Consider the following 25,087-nt stretch of genomic DNA (forward strand, 5'->3'; position numbering starts at 1 on the left):
TACTTTGTACTTTTGGTTAGCTTGAGGATTTGCCAAAAATGATGACTATTTTTTGGATTCCAAGTTACTCATAGTATTAATTCAAAGTCCTTTTGTTCTGTTTAGGTTTAAGAAAAATAACTTTTTAGGAGTGTTAAAAGGAACACTGGATTTGGAAGTTCTGATTGTGATCTTGATTCTGCCAAAAATATCTTCTCCTTTCATGGCTTCAGTTTTCTTATCCCATAAACAGAGGCTAGAGTAAAAGGTCTCCAAATACTTTTCTCACTTGGAGATTTTCTAAGTATCCAGATTGATATCTCTCAGATTTAGCATCCATCTGAATTACTTGAAGAGTTCGCCAAGATTCCTGCATCCTACATTGAAGCAATTTTGGAGGAGCCAGTTAATTTCTGTTCCAAATGAGTTCCCAGGACCTGTGATTCTGCTGGTCCTCAGGCTCCACTGGAAGTTGCATTAGCTTAAAAATCTAGAAAATGGCGCTGGGGAATTTAGCTCAGTGGTGCTGCCACCTGTCTCACAAGCTCAAGGACCTGAGTTCAATCCCAGGTACAAAGAGAAAAAAAAATCTAGAAATTACCTAGTTGCAATTCTTTCTTAAAACACTAGATGATGTATTTTTGGATAAATGCTAGTCACAAATACTCCCGTAAGGCTAAATGTTTTGCATAACTGAGCATAAAAATATGTGTAGAAATTGTGTGGAAATACTTGTGCCCAAAAGCTGGTATTTTTACTTCACATTATTACCTGTATTTTCTTGGTTAAAGAAGAATCTGGTTGGATAATGAATGTGAATTATAAATTTCATCCATTTTATTGAATATCTTCTGTACAAACCCTTTTGTTTTATGTTTTGGGACATATAATCAGTGTCTTCCACCTTTCACAAATGGAGGAGACAGGCTTAAAAACAAACAACTCTTATATAAAATATCAAATAAAATGTTAAAATAGTTCTTAAAGAAAAAAGAGAATGCAGCATACTCCTTATAAACACAAAGGAGTGTGAGGGAGATATTAATTCCAGTTGGGAGGAGGAAGAGTAAATAGATCAGGAGAATAGATTCTGGTGATATACCAATGTCTGATTTAGGGAATCTGTAAAAGATGTGGGATTTTTTTTTTTTTTTTTTTTTTGGTACCAGGGATCAAACTCAGGAACCACTGAGCTAAATCCCCGGCCCTAGTGGGATTTATTTTAAATATTTTTTTTCATTTTAGAAGAAAACTGACCTATGGAGAACTTCCTTTTGTGGTACTATATTGTATGTTAAGCACATTACTTTTAAGCCCTATTTTTTCTGGCATTACTGAGAATAATTAAGAAATAGTCATATATTAGTCATTATATCCAGTAAATTTCACTTTTAAATCTATTCCATGAACTTTTAAATCCTCTGCACTTTTTTCTATTTTTATTAACAGCAGTATTTTCTAAATTTGTATGTACAAAATGAATCAACTGAAAGACAGTTTTCAAATCAGAGGCTGGTTGTGACGGTTGAGGGATCGATCATGTGGACTTGAGAAGTTTGGCTAAGAGAAGCTTAGCCCAGTCGGCTCAGCAATTCCAACCTTAGGCCGTGGGAGATTCGTCCTGGGGCTGCTCCTTGCCTGTCTGTTCTAAAGGGAAAGTGAGGAAGGTCGAGCTCTCTTCGCCTTCCAGTGCAGACCCCTAGGCCCCCTGAAACAGAGCCCCACAGGACACTACAGTGAGCACCAGAAGCTTAGCCCAATGGACTCGGAAATTCCAACCTTAGGGCGTGGGAGATTCGCCCTGGGCCTGCTCCTCGCCTGACTATTCTAAAGGGGAAGTGAGGAAGGTCGAGTTCTCTTCGCTGTCCAGTGCAGACCCCTCAGCCTCCTGATACAGACCCTCACAGGACACTACAGTGAGCTCCAGAACTTTGAATCCTTCGGTCTGCAGAGAGACCCTCTGGACTCCTCCTCATGGGACCCTGTGGGTGGCTATTGTAAGCTAATCTTGTAAATTCATATATATATATCCTGTGTTCTGTCGGTTTCTCTCGTAAGTATTGTCTGATACACTGGCAAAATCAAATCCCCATCGCTATGATTTGGATCAGTGTAAGTGTGTCCCCGGGGCTCAGGTGTTACAAGCTTGGCCCTCTACGTGGTGATGTTAAGGAGGAGTAGTGATGCAGCTGAGGATTAGCTCAGTGGTAGAGCACTTGCATAAGGCCTTGGATTAAATCCCCATCGCTACAAAAAGAAAACAAGTGGTAGATGTTTCACTGGGGACTAGTGAGAAGTGAATTAGGTTTTTGGGGTGCTGTTCTTGGGAGAAATTAATTCAGTTCTCGTGGGACCCTGCTTAATTCTCAAGAAAAGATTATTTTCCAGAGCAAGCCTAGCCCTTCCCTGCATCTCTGGCTTCTGGTCTCACTGTGACCTCTCCCTAGTGCAGGCCCCCAACCTTGTGACGCAGTCTGCCAGGAGGCCCTCACCACAGCCCACCTTGCTAATTACACCTTCAGCCTCCAAAACTGCGCAACGCCTCCCTTGGTAAGTTCTCCAGCCTCAAGGATTTTTTGCTATAGCAATAGAAAACTGACTGTATAAAAATACAATGGGCAATGTTAAAATTAAATTTCGGTGAAAGCTGTAATGTGTTTTTAGATTTAAGACCCTATGTAATCCTATGAGTTATATGTGAATATTATTTTTTGTTCTCTTTAGAATTCTACGTTCTGGAGAACAAAGATTTACCCAGATCTATAGACTGCACCTATGAGTTTTATTCTTTCATTCTAGTTCTCTACTTGGATTAACATTATAATAGGTAGGGCCGGGGATGTAACTCAGTGGCGCCTCACTGCCTCACAAGCTCAAGGTCCTGAGTTCAATCCCTGGTACCACACACACAAAAATTATAATAGGTATAATATTAATAATGGTTACTAAGATTTTTTTGAATGACTGTTATATGCAATGTACATAGTGTACATTTTCTGGAATAATTCCAACAACTCCAGAATGTAATTGTATCAACTCTCACTTAAACAAGTAATGCAAATGATATGACAGATTTCTGCTTCACTATATAGAGTGAGTGCTTTGCCTGCACTATTTTGCTTTGAACTCTTCTATTTTGGCCTGAGAAGGGGATTTACTGCTGATACGATCACTTAATTGTCTGTCCTATTATACCAGGTATTATCCATTCCTACTATTTTGTTTGTCTATCGATTAGCAAATAGTACAGGAGACATATCCTAATGAGAGCTATGTACTGTTGGCGGACTGTGTGTACCCAGATATATTTACAGATTGAAGATACTTCAAAATTTAGAATCTTTAAAATATAGTCATTGCTATGGTGTGGATGTGGTTTGAATGTGTCCCCCAAAAGTTCTTATTATTGACATTTCATCTCCATTGTGAGGCACTGAGAGATTGGAAACTTAATCAGACAATGTGTTTAGGAGTAAAAACTTTGGGAGGGGATTAGGAACAGTGAAGGCATCAGGGTAGAGCTCCATGATGGAATATTGGTGGCTTTTTAAGAAGACAGAGTGACCACAACACATGCTTGCTGTCTCTTGCCATGGTGGTGACCAGTGCCAACTTAAGACTGGTAGGAAGAAGGTTATTACCAGATGTGGCCTCTTACACTTGGACCAGATCTGGGAACCAAAATAAATCATGATCTCTTTTCCTTATAAAGTAGCCTTCCTCAGGTATCTCAAGAGAGTCACAAAACAAAGAGTAGCATGGTCAGAAAGGCAGAATGAGAAAGCTCTGTAGGTTGCCAGTGAAGACTTTGTGTGCAGGTTAAATGTATAATCCAGAACACAAAGAAAACCTTTTGTACCACATAGAACAACATGCTTACTTGATTCCAACTAAAAGTATGTTACTATAGCCAAAAAATCAATCATTTCATTTCTGTCCTTGTCCATAATTATCTAACCTTCAAGTATGCTGATTGTCTCAGTGATATTTTCTGCTCTTAACATACAAGTTCTTGTAATACTCCTTCTAGAGCATGTTCAAACCTGAACCCTTGCTGGTTCCTCAGGCATCTGTGCATTACCAGCCTGTTTCTGCTTGACTCATATGGCAGATGAATCATCACAAATCCTTTATCACTTTCCCTCGCGGGAGGTGTCTCTGTTGGCTCCACTCTTGGATCTTGCCTGGTATGATACTGGTTTGAGTGATAGAGTACAGTGAAGGAGACAACAGCGGGTCTAGACCTTGTTTTTATAAAATTGGCAGCTTCTGTGCCTCAGTCTCATAAACTCCTGACTCACAGAAGGGGAAGTCCAAGCCCCCTGCTGGAGAGACTGCACAGAGAGGACTGGGAATATGAGGACAGGGATGCAGGAGTCTGGCTGAGCCCGACTGTCAGGGAGCTCTGGCCAGCGAGTAAAGGCGCCTGGCCCGCTTTCCAGGGGAGCACCAGTGACTCAGCATCTTGTGGCGCACGGTAATGCACAGCTTAGCGGGACCAATTTTCTAACCCACAGAATGATGGCATTTATCAAAATAGTTATTGTTTTGAGCAGTAGATACCACACATTCTGAATCTCAGAGTGGATTTTCCCCTACCCCATGGTTCGTGTCAGTTACTTGCTCGCTGTGTTCGTGAGCATGAATAGTTGCCTTCAGATGCACTATACCATAGCCACTGCTTCAGTGTTTAAAGGCTTCCTGGCTGGGCTCTGGTTCCCATCTCCTTTGTCTCAGCCCTCCCATTCCTGTGGAGTCCTGCTGATTCGTATCACATCCTTTCCTGCCTTGCTTTGCGTACTGGTCTGTCTTCATAAAGCATGCATAAATTTCTTTCTGTGATCTTGTTACCACCCATTGCCTCTGGGGGTGGTATGTGTTTCTCTGCTGATGTCTTTCTCCTTGGTGATTTATCTTTATTATGGGTCAGTTTTTGCCCACATAACTAACTTTCCATTTTTGCTTTTCTTTCTCTGCCTGTGCCTACTTATTTCACTCTCTCTCCCAGGAGAAGTCACAGAAAACAGTGGATTAGAGCACAGAAACTGGACCCTAATTGCCTCGAGTCAGACTTTAGCTCTGCCACTTACTGAGTGACAATGTTGGACACATTTTTTGACATCTCAGAGTTGCTGCAGTTTTTTCATATGAAATACGAAGGTAGAATACAGTAGTATTCCGCTCCCTCCTTCCATAATTCCATTTCCATAGTTTCAGTTACCCACAATCAATTCTGGTCTCAAAATATTAAGTGGGAAATTCCAGAATTTAAACAATTCATACGTTTCAAATTTCATGCTGCTACGAATTATGTGGTCAACTCTCTTGCTGTTTTACTCCATCTTGCCTGAGACAAAAATGGCCCCTGTGCATCCACACTGTGTAAACTACCTGCCTCTTCGCCACTCAATAGTCATCTCCATTAGCACATGAGCTGCCTCAGTGTTACAGTGCTTATGTTCAGGAAACACTTGTTTTACCTAATAATAGCCCCCCAACTCGAGTAATGACACTAATAATTTGGATATGCCAAAGAGAGGCCATGAAATGCTTCTTTTACATCAAAAGCTAAAGATATAATGACATACAGTATTACGAGAGGAAGAGCATTCTCACATTTATTATAGCATATTTTTATAATTTTTCTATTTTATTATGTTATTATTATTTAATCTCTTACTGTCTAACATGTAAATTAAACTTTTTTTTTTTTTGGTACTGGGGATCGAACTCGGAACCTTGAGCTTGCTGGGCAGGCCCCGGAACCACTGAGCTAAATCCCTGGCTCTAAACTAAACTTTGTCTTAGGTGTGTATGCATAATAAAGAACACAGTACGTATTGGGTTCAGGACTGTCCACTAATTGAGACCTCCACTGCAGGGCCTTGGAATATATCCCCCGTCGATAAGAGAGAGCTACAGTAGTACTCTGTAGAGTTTATTGTGGATAAATCAATAAGCACATAAATAATGAAGACATATGTCTGCAAATACATTCACATGTGTGCCTATGTACATACGCATGCCTGTGTGTACTAGAATGAGAACCCACAAGTTTCAGACAGTGTTGTGAATTCCGATTCTAAGTATTTTCTTTTGTCTATTTCTTGTCTCCTGCCTTCTCTCTCTTCTACTTCTCACATTTCCCTGGAAAGGAACTGATGTGGAAATTACAGTATACTCCTGTTTGCATAAATGAACAGATTCCTATATTGTCATTATCAATTTTAAAAGGCTAGTTGATTGTGATACATTCCTCTCTCCTAAAAGTTCAGTTGTATAAGGGTCTTCAAGCTTGCACAGACATTGACTTTTCAGTTTTTCTCTACGAAGGCACAAGATATAAAAAGACTCCTCAGCCAGGCTTTGTTCAAAGAGGGATTTCAAACTTTTTTTTTTGTTTGAGTGACACATGTAAGAGATAACATTCCTAGATTCTTATGAGCAACAGTTCTGGTGGATTCTGAGGTTTGTGCGGTTACTGACAGAACATGTCCAAGTTTACCATTTTCTCTTCTGTTCAAGACATGATGTTATCTTAGGTGAGGGTTCTCAGGAGCCCAGCAACCCTGAAGGGATTTGTATACAGTGACTGGGAAAGGAAGTATTACAGAAAGGAGTAGGTTTAGCAGGACAGGAACACAAAAGCCGTGTAAAACAGCCTGTTGTTTGAGAATGTCAAATTCTCTGTAATATAAGATTACCTCAGTGTTTGTCCTGATGGCAGAGAGAAAGAGTTGGGCTTTTATATTTTGCCTCAGTTAGTAATGGGCAGAGGGCTGAGGGCCTGGGAGGCAATATAAATTCCTAGGAACTTTTAGCTTCTTTGGTTCAGGACTTCAGGCAGAATAGCTTCAGGCACTTTTCATGAGTCTTATGGACAGGCAAGAAAGTGGCAGAAAGCTACTTGGGAATGGTAAAGCCAATCCAAACATTTAAGCAGAACGTGGAGAGGGTCCCAGTCCTACAGATAGCAAAATGTAAAGAAAGAAGGAGTTTTTGATTGATGTAAATAATTATACTGAGGTGAACAACCAGCCAAATCTGCACCACAGCAGCTGTAAAAGAACAGGCATAGCAAACCTTAAAGTTTCTGAAAAGTCTTTGTGAAGGTAAATTAGATTAATGATTGTATTATCTAGATGTAAGAGGCTTCTTATAACTGTGGATTACAAGCTCTACAAGGGCAGGAGCCATGTCTGTTTGTTTTTTCCAGTGTTGTAGCTGTAGTCATATAATTACTTGTGGAATAAATAGGGGTGAGGATTTAGCTCAGTAGTTTCGCTGCCTGCTGCGCAAGGACCTGAGTTCGATCCCCGGTACCCCCCCAGCCCCCCAAAATAAAAATAAAATAAAGTGGAATATTTTCTCTAAAAAAAAAAGGAAAGAGATTAGAAATATAATAAAAATAAAATTGGAATCTTTTCAAAATTGCTTTTAAAAACAAGTCCCTCAGAGTTGTTAGTGCCTTAACCCATAGCTAGCGGGTGGCATCCTCCATATCTGGTGGTCCTACTTTTTGTGTCACAAGAGTATGATTTATTTTCGACTGGCTTAGATACTATTTTGATTTCTTTGGAATAGTAACATAGCATATCTATGACTTGATACAGGCTGATTTTCCTTGTGTTTTGATTGTACTTGCAAGTTGGCACAAGTAACAATATTAGAAAAAGAAAAGGAGTCATTCCAAGACCAAAACACATCACAGGTTCATTAAGCTTTTCAGATCAAGAAGACTTCTGAATGAGGTAGCCATAGCTAACTTCTGATATTACTGGGCTTTTTAAGATGAGTCATGCCACCACAAAAACATCAAGTGAAGTAGCCATCTCCTATTGACTCCCTTATTTCAAAGGTTTCCAATGGACCATTAAACTCACTCCTGCTCCCTGAAAAGCCTTTCCTTGACTTGTTCCTGAAGCATGGAGAAGGGTACCCATGGGTAAGCTATGAAGAAGTGAGGCAGTAAAGTTTGGATGTGGCAGCTGCAGCATCCCTTGTCTGAGTCTGTGGCCTCTGTGGGTCTCCTCTACCCAAAGAGAAGGAAACCAGTACTGAGTTTTAGAAATCTACCATATTAATGCTGAATTTTAATGTGTATGGTAACCTCTGTGTGCTGTGTATAAAATGGTTCAGTGTACATAACCACATCGGCTGCAGTCAGTGTTGACGTAGTGTCATGCACAACAGTCTTCTTTTAGCCAGTGTAGAAGTTATTACCCCAATCTAGAGACTACTTCTTGGTAAATTTGTGTAACATTATACTAATGCTTTCTGAGAACTTTCCATCTTTCTTCCCTCTTTCTTTTTCTCCTTCCTTTTTCATGTATCCATCCAGCTACTTAAGAAAGGGGAGGGCGGGATTTCAAGGTTGAAAGAAACAGGCTGAAGGTATTTTGTAGAACAAATTAGAGGAGCCAACTCTCTATAGAAATGAACTGAGAGTGAAATTTGAGCATTTGTAGATAGAAAAAGGATGGTTATTCTGAAAATAGTAATGAGGGCTTTTGAATAAGGAAGACACAAATCCCAGTGTAGGTGTCCTGATACTAACTGTCAGGGCAACAAAAGAGCACATGAAAGGATTCCAAATCCCACCAGTATTGATGCTATGCAACCTCATGCACACTGGCTACGGGAGTATCATAAGGTTCTCAGGAAAAATAACCTGAGGCTATTTGAGATACATACTATTTTTTTTTCTTTTTAATAACTTTATTTTTTTCTAATTTTGTCAATTTCCCATAGCACCTTGGCAATGTTGAAAACATACAAATACAAGATGTACTCATTTTAACATTATATGCATGAGCATGTGTCATATCATTGGTGGTGGTGAGGGGTGTGTGTTTGATAATGGGAACAAACCTAAGGAATGGATAAAATAGAAGTTAGACAACTGGTTCTTATCCATCACACTCCAACATTAGAGAGGTGTCACTTGAGACACCTGAATCAGTTTTAAAAAAAAAAAAGGCAAACACTGATGGTGATATTTTTTTCCATATACTAGTCAATGTTCTAGTGAAAAATTGAAAACAAAACCATAATATACTGCCAGTAGTTGTCTGAGTTATACTATTAAGAACTATTTAAATCAAAGATTCATAAAACCTTCTCAGCTTTTAAAAATAAATATGAAGTTATCAGATTAATTTCAAGAGATTTATTCTCAATTTAAAAACAAATTCACTTCTTTGAAATGTCATTTAGCTAATGAAACTGAAATGTTTGTGTGTCTTCTTGAAAGCTCAGACTAGCTATATTAGTATATACCAAAAAAGTTGAATTAATGGCCATCAAATTGTAATTCCTTAAAAAAATTCCTTATAAAAAATTAGAACCCCCCCATCATATATTATATTTAAAAATTTATAAAAATCCCTCAGAAGGAACACACTGCTCTCATTTGAGTTTTATCTTTTCTATTAAAAAATACCCTGGTACTTTAAAATATGGTTAATGTATATTGCCAACACAGTTATCAGAGACTTAACCCCAGTGTTGCTGTTTCAAGGTAAAACCAGTGGACATATAACCCAAGAGACTAATTGTTAAGGCCATTAACTAATGAAACTAAAGTGTTCAGTAATTTTTAAATACTATTTCTATTTGAGCAATATTATTCTTGTTCTTCTTTACGCTAGTGAAGGTGCTAACATTCCATCATTAAGCCTTTTGCAAAGCAAATCTGGTTATTTAAAAAGAAAAAGGAATGTGAAACAATATTTAAGCTAACCCTATTTACCAGAAATAAATTAGACTTCTGCATGTCATTTGATCACCTGCAAATTAAGTATAAAAGAAAACAAACCCATATCACTGAAGTGTCTTGTCTTCCTTCAAATTCCAGTGGAAAAATAATTTAAATAGATCACTATTTTAAATGCCGGTGACTATATTTGGCAAAACTAAGAATATTCAGATTAGAGACACACTCTAGATATTATGAAAACCTTAATTATCAAAGTAGAAAATGGAGACAGGTTTTACAATGCCCCCATGTACCTTCTCTGTGAAGTGCGAGGTGATAAGATTGTGTGAGTTTTCTCTTCATGCAGTAACAGCTACAGCAGATCATTGTACCATACATTCAATATCATTTCTACCTAATTTTAGCCTTCAAGAGCCCAAGGAAATGTTGAGCTGTAAGTGTGAAGAGAAAAATTTGATATTTAAATTCTACCATCTAAAGAACCAATAAATAGTTGAACTAGAATGAACACTCACCCTCATCAGAGTAATGCTGGGAAAAAAGTCAACAGTTTCACATAACTCACAGGCATCATCATTTAGATACAAACCCTAAATCTGCTATAATAAATAAACAGTAAGTACAGACTGTGAATATATATATTTTATATGCACACATTCTTCCCTATATATCCCATCAAATGGGAACTATTACATGTAATGAGGCAAGTTATATTAAAAATATTATAACTTCAAACAAATTAAAAACTGGTCATGTCTTTAAACTTCAATAATGTCTGGAGAAAAAGAAAGAATATATTTGTTTGCTTCAAAAAGGAAACTTCCTTCTTGTGTTTCAGTTAGAATCTTTAGGGCCAGGGGTATATAGTTCACTGTAGAGCCCTTGGATAGCATGTGGTGACGGAGGCCCTGGATTTATTTGATCCCCAGCACCACAAACAAAACAAAACAGAATCTTTTTAGATATTTACAACTGGGTGGACTAACAATAAATCACACAAGCATACAAGTAATCTGAGCCTACACCTGTGACACACTACCAAAAAAAAAGCAATGTTTCATTTTAACTGCAGTAATTAAGTTTATAATCTTTACAAGTGATTTTTACAAAAAGTTTATTCTCTTAAATCCAATGCACTCACAGGGTGTTAACATTTTAAATGTTCATCATTTCCACCAACTGCAGCATTATCTAAGTAAACCAAAATCACTTTTATCGTAGATGTAGCCAATGATTATTAATTCTTTTTTTAAAGGACCTAAACTCCAAAATTTTAGCACAGGTAGCTTTATTGTATGCTTCATCTAGTAGATGATTTTTAAAAATAGTGTGTAGAAATGAATAGTTTCAAACTATGTAAATATATTGTGCCACATTTTCAATCCACTAAATCAAAAGCAATTGACAAACTGAATAAGTTACAAAGAAATAATAATTCTGACTTGAACAGAAATGTGCAGTGTTTTCAAAGCTCTTAACAGTTACCCACTAATATAATCTCCAAAGTTTAACCTAGAGTTGGAAGATAAGTTTCACAGTAATGTAATTTTAACCTCCTTTACATTCATTTTAATATATTACTAAGATGTTTATATTCTATGTCACAATGCTTTCCAGTGTTCACAATTTACAGTTTCAATTTGTACATATGTAAGTCACTAACATAAGAGACAGTTACTGCGGGGATGTAGCTCAGTGGTTCCGCCACCTGCCTCGAAAGCGCAAGGACCTGAGTTCGATCTCCGGTACCGAGAAAAAAAAAAGAGACAGTTACTATACAAACTATCCCTAAAAGAAAAAAACCACACCCTACACAGAACTCTGAACATGGTATGACTTAAAATAGATTAATGCAACATGATTTTTAATATTTTAGTTATTTTCTAAATACCAGCATGTAAACTTTCCTATTTAATATGACAGGTACAATTTTATTCATTGAGAAATATGTATTAATTTCCTTCAGTCATTTCCACCTTATCTCAAAACTCTCTTTGACTTGCTTTATCTGATTCAGTGAATTTCAACTTTTTTTGAAAAGGCGACTGAAGGAAGGCAATAAACTGTAAACAGAAAAAAGTTCTCAAATTAATCCTTTAAAATTTTTGCCTTCAATACAATTTAAAACTTAAAAAGTAAGTTACAAATTATTAAAGAGGCAGTTGAACCTACCAATCTGGGATTCAAATTTCTAAGTATGAGAACAGAAGAATAAAATATTTCATTCAATTCTGAAATTTAGAACAGTTATATGATTTGACTAGACTGGTCAAAGCAGTCAGAAATTTATAATTCAGTAGGTGGTTGGTAATTTTGCTTTTGGGGATGGGCAGTCAAACAACAGAATGACAAATGAAGTGACAAAAACATGTGTTTCCCATTTTTGGGAGAGGGGTGTGAAAATCACAGGATAGTTTAAATCTTGAAATCCATTTGACCTGTTAGGACAAAGATGAAATTAAAAAAAACTTTTTTTAATAACCCCATTCTTTCTTTGAGTATCAAACTGATTGCTAGTCACATCTCCAAGTACAATCAGTGCTTTAACAGCTTGTTGAATGAAATATTAGTAAGGTCAAAAGGACAAATTAAATTTCAAACTAAAAGGTCTACTCAAGTATTACATTCAGGTTTCAAATTGTTTACTAACATGACAACAGATTTGGCTGCAATCACTCTTGCACACACTCACACCCACAACAAACACCCTAGCCACCGATCTGCTTTTCAACACAAGGCCATATAGTCAAAGATGGCATTCCCTAAGCCAAACTTTAAACAGATTTTAAAAAGTAATTTCTAATTTTTACAGAAATGCTTCTTCAAAAAATATTTTCTCTCATTCCCTCATCTCCTATACTGAAGATGTATGTTTCTCCCCCAAGCTAATCTGAACCCTCAAAATTGATTCCAGGCAGAAAATCTCTGCAAATTAAAATAAAAAACAAAAATAGAAAAATTATATATTTATATATGTATATTTATACTGATTGGAATCTTCCAGCATTTAAAAATCACTTTAGAGATGAATTTTAGGATCCTATTGCTCACAGCTCCCAAATCCACAATGATTTAAGGATATACTTTCCGTATCCTTCCTACTTCCTCCCCTCCAAATCAGTTCAAACAGTCATGGCTCAAGTTTAATGGGAAGAGAGAAAGCTTTTGAGTAGTTTTTTGTTTGTTTTTACTTTGGTGATCTGGGTGGTATGTACTGTTCTTTGCCATTACGTTCAGTCACTCCCTGAGGTATAGCCCTATGGCTAAACTGGCATCTCTGTTCCCTGATTTTTCCAACTGCTCCCCTGGGAATGGTATTGCTTCGGAAGCCAGAATAATCTTTACTAGTCTTTGCTTCTGGCTTTTCATGTGGTTTCTCAACAGCCTTCTCAGGAGCTCCGTTGTCTTGATTTTTGGTGGGAGACACTGCATTGGAGCGAAGTTCTTGTAGTGGCTGCACAAGAACTGGAGATGGCTCTTTAGGGGGCTTCTGGCATACTTCAGCGTAACTTAATTTTTGGGGTGCCTGTAGGGGCACAGCTGTGGTTACATGGTAAAGTTGGTGTAGTCATCTGATTGACAACATCCTTCTGATCAGTGGAATCACCTATTGTATCCTTTTCTTGCTGAGTTGTGCTTAATACAGGAAGCTCAGTTGCACATGGAGGACTGGTACTCATACTGAGTTGCTGGGCTGAAGTACAGTCTGCCTGCTCATCTTCTGCAGGTATTGGGCAACTAACTCGCAAGTCTTCATTCTCCTTTTCTTTGTAGACACCTTTAACGACATCAGACATTCTATTCTCCAAAAGGAGTTCACCTGGCATTCTTGATGAACCCTCAGGTAAAGGAGGAAAATTTGAAACTAGTAAGTCAAACTTTGGTGTTGGAGACTTTGCTTCAATGGAAGGATGGGGTCTTGGGATCCTTCCATCTTCTTGGCATCTTCGACCTTTGAAAAGAGTTCTGCCCCTACCATAGTCCCCATTTTGTTCCATCTATAAAGCGGGAGTCTCCTTTGGAAGGTAAGTTTGCTCTTGATGCCCTGGTACTGTAGGGTTATGCAGTTCAGGTGCAAAGTTCCTTGAATTAATCTGTTCAATGGTCCATCCCCCAATGACACAGAGCCCTCTGTTGAGTGTTCTGTACCACTGGATGACCTAAAATGAGGCTTCACACGATTTTTTTGGGATGGCTGACCCATATTCATAGCAGCAGCAGCATTTGTTTTATAAGATCCTGGTGAGTTAAAGCCATTCACAAAATGACCATTGGGGAGGGAGCCAGTGGTGTTCCAAAGTACGGTGCAGGACTTGGAGACCAAGACTGAGGCACAGTACTATAAACCAAGTACTGCTGGTGAGGATCATACACAGGCTGCATAAAGACTGGCAAGGCATACTGCGCTTGAGCTTGAATGGGCTGACTATACATTCTAGAATCCATGAGTCGATAACCATTCTTAGCGAAGAATGTATTGATGGCTTTTATCCTTGCCATGATTGGCTTGCCCTGAAATGTTTTAACTTCTTCTCTTAAGTATTTAAATGCCTGTTGTGCATCAGTATCTGACTGGAAGGTGATGTACCAGTTGCTATTGTGTGCAAACTCACAGCTCATCACTTTGGGGCAGTTTTCATTTTTGAACAAAGCTTTCACCTCCTCTACTGGTGTTGTTTCAGGAATCTCTCTGAGAATCACAATACAACGTTTATGACTTGGTCTCACTTTCTCCCCTTTCTCATCAACTTGTACCATTGGAGATGATCTCAACACTTCAAGAATTAACTCAAGATCTGTGGCCAACATTTTTATTTCTTTCATGTTGGCAACTGTCCATATTGGGATGAACTGATCACTATCCATTTGGGATATCAAGTAAAGATCCTTTGATGAATTTTGTCATGAAAAACAGAACTCTAATTGTTTCTTCAGGCATTCTTTTAGATCTGGAGAGTTGCCAAACTGCTTTCTCCAGAAATGTCATATCTTCGGGTCCTAAAATCATTCCCTCAGCTGGTTCTTCAATGCCTGTAGTATTTCTTGTGGTTTCACAAGATGGAGAATACATTATTTCATATTCTTTACACATATCTTCTGAAAGCTCTGTACTGCCTCCACGAAGAGCGACATGTTTTCCTCCGCTCAGCCCAATCGTTCTCGACACCGCGACTCCAACTGGTTCACAGGCCCGAGCCCCAATCCAGATGCAAAGTATTTAAGTATATAAAAACCCAACATATATAGGTGTTTTATGATAAAATATATGAATCTATGTGCAAGAGATGTTTGTGGAGAGAGATATGGGTAGCCAGGACAAGCATCCTAAATATCTTAATTGTATTCTCAACAAGCAACCATGCCCACATATCAAGGAAAATAGATGGACAGGAAATAAAACCAAACAAAGGAATAGTTTATTACCATCTGGGGTGGGCTCCAGACTCCTATGGAGACCTCGCCGTGCTCTGGTGGGCTGGGCTAGCCTTGACCATTCACTGATTCCTTCAGCTTGGTTTATATCCTAGAGCCAGGGTCAAGTAGAAGGCCTAGTTGTGTTCTTCTACTCCTTTCTAAAGTTTGAATGTCAGCACTTCTTGAGTGAAGGAAAGCACACTGTCTAACAACAAGCACTGGAAGAAAGCACAGAACACCAGGATAGCATTTGGCCCAAGGCACAGGGCAGAACTGGGTGGATTCCCATCTTCTGTGTTTTTTGGCTTGGCTGGGAAGAGAACTCAAGGGAGCCTCCCTTGGCTCCTCTTGTGCAGCTGGGTGGAAGAACTAGCCAGGGTTATGCAACAAACACCAGATAAAAGCCTCGCTCAGTTATATGAGGCCAGAAATATAAAGTGTCTAAAATTGTTGTCTTTCTATAAAACTAAACAGAACGAACTCCTTCTTTTAATCAAGAACATCATTTTTTTTCCCACAGAGAAATAAGCGGTCTGTAAATTGATCTTACCCTCAAATTATTACTGAAGAAATATTAAAATTGTATAATAGCATGGCAATGTCTATTTTCTTTTTGCCTCTTATCCTGCTATTGGACCTGGTATCCATGGCTTCCAAAGCTGTAGGATGTCAACTCCAGAATTTACAGGCCACTGCTGAATTTATTTTCTCAGTAGCTTTCCTTCTTCCTATTTTCATCTTCTGGTTCAGTTGTGGGCTAGTAGTGAATAGTCTGTAGATGGAATATTCCGCACACAATGCAAACCAGAGTCCATTTCCAAAAAAGGAATCTTTTGCTCTCTGTCTCTGGTCCATGTTCTGGTGGAACATATCCTTTGATTAGTTGGTCTGAAGATGTCCCACATATTCACCATATTGGGAAATCCAAGAAAATAGAGTTGACATCACCTTACCTTCCAACGAAATAGAGATGAGATGTACAGAGAATGTCCTGAAAATAATACCAAATTTACATCTCTTCAGCATCTAGTTTATCCTTAAGGGTAGCTCAATATTTGTTCTCTAAAGTCTTGGTTGCTCAGTAATTTTCTAAATTCTGAACATTAGGCAACTACCTTTCCAGTAAAAAAACAAATCCTTTTTTGATTCTGTTCATTTAAGGTGGGTTTCTGTTACATTTATCTGATAGAGTTTTAATACACTAATAGTTTCATTTTTTCCACTTTTCCAAACACTGTTATAGCAGTTCTCTGTGTATTCATCTTCAAACTTCATATTGGGAGCTCTGTTTGATGAGGAGGGGCCATGAAGAGGACCCCTTTGTCTAGATTTAGTTAAACTGCAAGGATACGATTTTATTTTTTTCTCTTTTTTTATACAAATTTTCAAAATCTCTGTTAACATTTAGTTAGCATATGTGCTCTTTCTCTTTTTTCTTCAAGCCTCCCTCTTTTCAGTTGGCTGTCAGGCAGTGCAGCTGGAACATCTCTGGTCTCCTGGATTATGTAGTGAAAGTCACAACCTGAGGTTGATGGAGCTGCATGGATTGGGTCATGGAGCCCCATATCAGCTCTGGAGCACATAGGTTCAGGCTTGTCAAAATAATGATGAGATAGAAGTAAATTTCTATCTTGTTTAAGTAACCATTATTTTATCTAACCAAACTAATCCTAATTGATGAACCATTTCAGATGGAGAAAGTTCCAATTGAGATCACATCCAATGGTAAGAAGACCCAGAGAATAATCAGGAGGATTCTCAGTGACCAGATTCTACCCCTAGGATAGTGACATAAAACAGTGATCTGAGTCTTGATCAAAATTAGACTAGTGGTGTTCTTACTCACTGTTGGTAGAATTTAAGGTAGTGTTGTAAAAGAGTCTTGGATTCTCCTAAGAAGATGACATAGTAACGCTTTTGCATGGTACAAAGCATAGAGTTCTTGTTTCATGAATGGGTTTAGTCATTGTCAACAAATGAATGGGTTCAGTCAACTCTCCACGCAAAGTAAGGGTCATCATCTATAAACGGCATTGGAAAATGTTGCTGCTCTGCTACAAGGACTTCAGTGGCTGAAACTTCCTAATGCAATTAGCAACTATTTTATCTACTTCTTTCTTTACCTGTTTGAAAGTTTTGTCTGCTGGCTTTATTCTTGCTACTATAACTATAAGTGCCACAAAGGCTAAGGTCATGGCAATGTTATTAATCAGTGTCTAGCATGGTATCAGGTAGACTGGAAAGTCATCACATATTTGCTGAATCAGTGACAAAGAGATGAATGCAAGAAGAAAAAATTTATGATTTGAGAAATTCTTGAGGTAATATCATTTTATAGTGGTACAAAAATTGTTTATTAGAGTCAAGATTCTGGTGTGGGAAACAGAGTACACCAGCTAGCACTTCTTGAAAAAAAACTTGTCTTAATTGTTCTATTTGCAAGGAGTGGGTATCATGATATGCTACACAAAATGAGCAGAACCCACGATGAGCCCCAGTGACCAACACTTTGTATAACTCCTACCAATTGAGAAGGAGCGAAACTTTTATTCATGAGCTGTCAAGCTAGCGATTAGTTTCTTAATCAGTTGACTGGTTAAATTCACAATGAAGATTCTCCTCCATGAATTTGACCTAAATAGATAAGCTCTTAAAATAAATAGGAAACATCAGCAGACACTTCCTGGCCTGGAGAAAGCAAACGTCTATGCTGTAAAGTGCATATGGGGCCACGTTGTAAGGAAATACAGGTAACCTCTAGAAACAGTGATTGGTCACTAGCACCAGCCAATTGTCAGGAAGAAAATAGGGACTGTAGTCATAAACACACAAGTATTTTTTTGTTTTTTTTCTAAAAACCTATACAAGCTTGGAAGAGGACCCTGAGTTCCAAATGAGGAAGACAGTCCGGAGAACATCTTGGTAGGTTTGTGAGACCCTGAGCAGAAGACCCAGATAAACTATGCCAAGACTCCTGACCCACAAAAAATTTGAGCTGTTTTGAGCATCTGAGTTTCGATTAATATTATTTTTGCAATGCTGGAAAATGAATATCACACTTCCACACATCATATTGTCTTATTCTTACAGCAATACACAGATTAATGCTTTGTCTCAGCAGTTTAGAAAGGGCAAACTACATGCCAAAGTCTAGCCACGTGAGGGTGAAAGCAGGGAGTCTTTGGAAAGGCCATATTACAGGTAGAAAACCCTATGCCATGTGTTCCTGTGGTGGAGAGGCTAAGAACTGAGACTGCGAACACCTCCATGGAATAGTGGGATTGCTCCCATCCAGGCGACACTGTTGATTGGCTGCCTTAATTCTGATCAAGATGTGATAACTGAGGCTAACGGTTTCAACTGCAAGGCCTTACAGATTGCTGTAGGCACCTTTTAGGTTATTTATTTGTACTCTTGGCTTTCGTCACCTGTTTTTTATTTTTTCATTGTTTTATTGGATATCTTTTTATTAAAAATCTCAAATCTTACGGGACATGAAGTATGGGAAGAAATGAAGGAAGGAAAAAGAAATGAGTTATAGAGGGAAAGAAACTGCAGATAAAAGAAAGGAGATGAATGGCAAAAATTGTACACACATGCCTTACAACACAGGAGGCTGGACATGGAAAGTGTGTCACTTGCCCCAAATCTCTGTGTGCCAGTTATACAGCACAGTGCCCAAGTCTTCTGACATTAACCGGTATGCAGATTTTAGGCTGATGTAATATTAGATTTTTCTCATCCCAAAGCTTTCTATTTTTAAATCAGTGGGTACATTTTGTTCAGGCAAATAATGAGCAAGCACCTGCTCCACTCCTGACAGTAAGAGGCTGTCCTGTGTGCCCGTGGGAACTAAGCAGGCCTTACAGTAGACCCACAGCTTTTGCATAGCGAATCGGAAGAGGCTGATAGAAATTAAACACGGTGGATCTTGGATGAGCTTTAATCCACACATGCTCCAGGAAGCACACTTGAAATTCAGCATAAAACAATGCCTTGGAAACCTAATGGTTTATAAAGTAACCGAGAAAATGTCAACACTAGCATTAACTTAAATAGAAGAAGGAGGAAAAAAAGTTATAGGAGAAAACTAACTAAATCTTAAAATACACTCTGGTAATTCCACTGTATTTTTGCAAGTCTTAAACAGTTGCTGTTTGTGACTCATGTATTATGGGTGCAGCTGAGATCGCACTATTCTGTAAACCTTACGAGTACCCAGAACACAGTGATCCATCCAGCCTGTCATTATTTCATTGTACAATTTGGGATGAAATGGCTTAGTTGAGATGATTTTTTTCCTCCAGGGATCTGTACAGAGTATTTTTAGAAGCTTTTATATATATATAACAATACTTTCTATTTATTGAGGAGAACAGTTAAGCTTGAGAAAGAATAAATTCTAAGATCTCACCCAAAGCCTTGCTAATCATAGTTAACGGATACTCCACCCTTTCTAGTTATTCAATTCTGAAAACATTTGACTAATTGCAAACTCCTCTTCTTCCATATCCCACTTATAACCTATAAGCAAAATCTGGTAGCTTTATTTCCAAACTAGTTTCAGGAACTAACCTTTTATCTCTTCTACTGCTGCCACCGGTCTTAACTTTCAGCTTTTCCAGCAGCTTCTTTTGTTCTTTGTCTCCTAAAATCTCTTCTCAACCTGGAAGCTACAGTGATTCTGTGGAAATACTAGTCATATAATGGAGCTACCTTTCTCAAATTCTCTAATGGCTACAAATTTATCCCAGAATAAAATCCCAAACACGTGTATCATTTCTCTGAAGCCTTCTTGCTGCACTGTATTTACCATTTCCATAGTATCTTTGAGTCTTGTAACTGCAAATCTTTATATTATTAACAGTCACTGGATGTAAGATTAGATTTCAAGGACATGTAAGGCAGGCAGGCTCTACAAATCTGCTTGTTTGGCTCTTTAAAAAAATACTTGGCTATATAAAAAAATTGAGTTTGGTGCTGGTGAGCTTCTGAGTTTGTGTTTCAGCCTACATGAAGAAATAAACAATTTAGGGACCAGGACACAAAAGCCATCTTTGGCTTTGAATAACAGACAGTATGAGTTAATACTTTTCCAATCAGAATTCTTTTGTTTGAGTTCTGGCTTTGCTACTTCTATTGAGTGTTTAATCTTGGGCATCTTAATCTGTTCCTATTTCATTTTTATTTTAAAGATTGTTTTAAGATGAATTTAAATGTCATGTAAGTTACCATCACACAGTAAATAGTTAATACATGGTAGTTGTTACTAAGGGTTTTTAAGACTGAAAGTAATGATGAACACTGGGAGAACATTTCAATTGGATGGATACCTAACGGCTGTGTGATGATGAGTATGGCTTTAGTGACTTCTGCAGACACTCTGAGGAACCTTTTGTAGAAAAACCACAGGCCAGGTCAGCCCTAAAACAGTAACACAGAATAATAACAATAACAAAGTAGCACATTTAAGAAATATTATGGAAAAATGGACAAAACAATCAATGGATTAAATACAGTTTCTGACTTGAGAGAGGAAGTGGGAGGTAGTACTGTGTGCCAAGATGGAGAAAGAATGGGTAAATTTCAAGGCAGGAAGAAGATGTTGAGTTCCTCTAGGGACAAGGTAAGTTTGAAATGCTACAGGATACTCAGGATATTGTACATGCTAGGCAAGTGTTCTACCACTTCAGCTACATCCCTGGCCTTGTTTGTTTCCTGGACTTATCCTTTAGCTACACATATCTGGGAAGAAATAGGGTTGGAAATTTAGATGGTGGAGTATTAATATTAAATATAGTTAAAGTTCTGAAAATGAATGAGATTTTTTTATCTGTGGAATATAAATGAGGGAAATCAAGAGCAAGTGTTGCCAGAAAAATCATATGAGGAAAGAATTTCAAGAAGAAAGATGATAATATCAAAACTAGTAAAGAAGTCATATAAAACTGAAACATGTCTGTAGATTGGATTTACTGTAATAGGGTTAAAGAATCACAGCTTCAGTGGTTGAGATAATCATAGGAAATGGGAAGGTGGTAATGAAAATATATTGCTCTTTGGAGAAACTTGTTTGTTTGTTTGTTTGTTTGTTTTTCTAGTACCAGGGATTGAACTCAGGACCTACCTTGTGCTTGGGAGGCAGACGTGGTGCCACTGACCTAAATCCCCGGCCCTGGAGAAGCCTAGTTTTACAGGAAAGCAAAAAAAAGGTGATCACTAAAAGGATACAAAGAGGCAAGATGGGAGACTGTGTAGAAAAAAAAGCTGAAATAGAGAAGATATACTAAATTTAAGTAAGATTTCCAAAGAAATGAAAAGATGGGGCTCAAAGGACAGAAGGATTAACATCTGAAACACAGGATAACGATTTAGTTAAAATAGAAAAGAGTAGGGATGGCTCTTACTACATTCACATGGGGTTGTGTTGTGGGAAAAGACTGGAAATGGAGAACATTCTTGCAAAATGCTTTGTATTTTCTTTTCCTTTTAAAATTAAGTTTATTTGCTGACAGTGATGGAGAAAAGCAAAATAGTGGAGGTTTGAAAGCATTATTGTGGTGATGAGAGAGGAAGTGGATTATGGGTAGTTCGAAATTTACCCTGCAGTGCTAATAGCTCCACTGATGTGGGCAACCATAAATTTGTAGTGGCACCCTTCCATGTGGCTGTGGCATTTGTTTTCAGTTGATTTGGCAGCTAGAAACATGACTGGGAAAGGAAAGACTAGGTGACCTAGCATCTGAGTTTTGTTAACTAGGTCCAGAAGGACAAAGGGCAAGACAATTGATGATATTGGCAAGAATGTTTTAAAAGTAATAAATCATGAGATTTAAATGATAATTTAATGCCTACTCTTTGCAAGGATCAGTGATATGTTTTACATAACTTATGTATATTCTTCATATATACAAATGAGGAAAGTGAAGCTCAGCTGAATAATTTAATGAAGTCAGTAGGAAGATGAAAGAGTAAGATAAATTGAAGGTCCATGGAGAAGTGTCCTTAATGAGATTGAAGAATATTACTAGTAGACCAGAGAGTGGGGGAACAGAAAATTTAGGCAATTGTGGATGAAGTGCAGGAATCCAGACCTCACAAATCCACAGTCCATCAAGTTGCAGATATGCTATGGTCTAGGAGGGTGCCTGCATGGAAAAAAAACAGTGACACTGGAGTCTTGCACATGCTGTCCACATGGAAGTCATGAAGATGAATAGGAGAGGTATTAATATGACTGTGTGATCTCCTTGCTTGAGTGTTTGACAAGTGTGTGGGAAGTCAGTGTGGAGTGAAAAATGGCAGTGGCATGCATGATTTTCCTAGACATCCTGAGCTTTATGAAGTTAAGAATTTTAAAAAGTAACACGAGATCTCACTCATCAGCTTCCTCTTCCTTTATGCACATCCCTCTCATCCTTTGTCCCCTTCAATCCTTTCCTGTTTACTTTATGTTGCTTCTAGTCTAATTGACCTACTCCTTACTTTCATCTCTCCTAATCTCATACCTAAAGTCCAATACACAACTTCTAAATTGATTTGCCATTTCCTTGATTTAACTGAAATTTGAATACATCTCTCATAGACAGGGGTGGCTTGTAATAATCCTACCTACTGTGCAAGGATTCACTTGCCTTGCATTTCCTGATAAAGCTCAGGGGTGGATCTGAGCAGGCAGTGGCTTGAGGACAGCAGTGAACAGGCACTTTTTAAGGCTCCAGACTGACTGGAACACAGATTTTATTAGGGTGCCTCTGATGAAGCTCAGGAATGCAGGCACTTAGGCCAGCTGGTTTCCAAGGTCCGACGTGCGGTGGAAGTTGCAGTGGTCCCCAGGAGTTGTGGGCCACCCACTGTCCCACTGATTCCTTATTTCCTTTAGTGCCACGTTGGCTTCTTTGCTTCTTTTAAGCATGTGGTCAACTAAAACCTCCATGGGCTGATTTTTCTCCATGCCAATTGCTATAAATTCCCTTATTATTCTGTAGTTTACTGTACTTTAATGAAGGCCTATGGTTTTCCTAATGATTTTATCATATTGGCCTAAGTCTATTATTCAGTTTGTTTGACTATTGCACAGTTTTGATTTTCTCATCCAAAGCATCAGTTATTTCTCTCAACATTGTCTTGTTTATTCAAGTTAAGTAATCATGTTTCTTTAGCTTCATCTAGCCCACTGAGATAAAGCTAACAAGGCAGGAGGAAGGACACAGACTCTGTTATACCCTTAGAATTTGCAGGTGGATGGTGATAACTTTTATCAAAAGTCCTTGCATAGGCTTGTTCAATAAGAAATCAATCAATAACAAATGTTAGCGGGGCTGTGGGGAAAGAGGAACCCTTCTCCACTGTGGGTGGGAGTGCAGACTGGTATAACCACTGTGGAAATCAGTATGGAGATGCCTCAAAGAACCAGGACTAGAGGTCCCATTTGACCCAGCTATTATCTGGCTGGGTATCTTCCCAAAAGAATTAAAAGAATCATACAACACTGACATATGTGCACCCATGTTTATAGTGGCACAGTTTGTAATAGCTAAAGCTTGGAAATAGCTCAAGTGCCTATCAACTGGAAACTGGATAAAGAAGATAAGTTTTTTTTTTTTTCTAACATGGAGTACTGGGCCAGGGATTTAGCTCAGTGGTTTCGCCGCCTGCTGCCCAAGCGCAAGGACCCGAGTTCGATCCCCGGTACCAAAAATCTTTTTTTAAAAATTAAAAAAAAAAAATGGAGTACTACTCAGCAATAAAGAACAAGAAACTAGAGACATTTATAGCTAAATGGATGGACATTACGGCCATACTCTTAAGTGAAATAAATAGGACACATATGTGTAAATACCAAATACTTTCTCTGGTATGAGAAACTGAAAGTGTAAATAAGGACTAAAAGGTATAATAGATAATGTGAAATAGGAAGAAAAGGGACAAAGGAGAAGGGGAAATGGGAGGGGTAGGGAAAGGAAAGAAGGGAATGGAATTAATATGAGAAAATGGAAACAAAGTCTTTGAAAATATGGAGGGATGGAGGGGTTGAAGGGAGGGCAGGGGAATGGGGAAAAAATAAGAACCAAGAGAGATTATGTAAAGGTACAAATTCCCAATGATGAATGTCATTATATTGTATACCTAACATGTACCAATAAACTTAATGAATAAAAAAAATAAGATATGGAGTTACATAATTGTAGCTTTTTCTGTAAATCTTATCCATAAGTACATTCAGAGAAATTCTGTCAAATTCATTGTTCAATTTAATACATGCTCAGCTGGGTGTGCCAGCACATGTCTTTTATCTAAGCACTTTGGAAAACTGAGGCAGGAATATGATGTTCCAGCCCAGCCTGGGCAACTTAGTGACTTAGTAAGACTGTTTCAAAATTTTAAAAAAATTAAAAAAGCCAAGGATAGACCACATCGTAAGGCCCTAGCTGGGTTGAGTCACACACACACACACACACACACACACACACACACACACACACACACACTTCAATGTATATTCTGTGGAGGTTTCCTAACTTACTATTTTAAAAATATCTAAACAAAAACAACTATAGTTACAAGAGACAGGTATGCCTATATCTGAGAGCTGTGGTGATGCAATGTCCCAATTGCCTGTAAGGTAGAATCTGGTCATCTAGCTTTTGTATCAAGAGTTTTATTTATTTCTAGAATATTTTGTCAGATACCAACATTCGACTTCAGTGCAGACATCAGAATCTACATTTGTTTCAAGAGCAGACCATTATTTAGGCAAAAATATGTTTTTAAAATAAAGTTGTTTAATCTGAGCAGTTTTGGAGAACACTGAAATATAATTGAGTTTTGTTTTTCAAAATTATGTAGAATTTATATAAGAAACTAAATTTATTTTTGTGGTGATATATCTGATTTTATGATTTAGAATCAAAGTGAAAGCAAACGTATCTCTTTTATTGACTTAACAGGAGCTTTGAAGAGGTGTAATTTTTA

General features: G+C 38.0%; 1 long non-coding RNA gene and 1 pseudogene across 2 annotated transcripts in view; one reads left to right on the forward strand and one right to left on the reverse strand.

Moving 5' to 3' along the window:
- Positions 1-25,087, forward strand: part of LOC110349467 (uncharacterized) — a 102,683-nt gene that overhangs the window by 20,128 nt on the left and 57,468 nt on the right. The window lies entirely within an intron of this gene.
- LOC101697967 (la-related protein 4 pseudogene) lies at positions 12,885-14,846 on the reverse strand (annotated as a pseudogene).

Source organism: Heterocephalus glaber, unplaced genomic scaffold (assembly GCF_053883595.1).
Source record: "Heterocephalus glaber isolate CG9 unplaced genomic scaffold, H.glaber_assembly_v1.0 deba00001550, whole genome shotgun sequence".
Taxonomy (NCBI): domain Eukaryota; kingdom Metazoa; phylum Chordata; class Mammalia; order Rodentia; family Bathyergidae; genus Heterocephalus; species Heterocephalus glaber.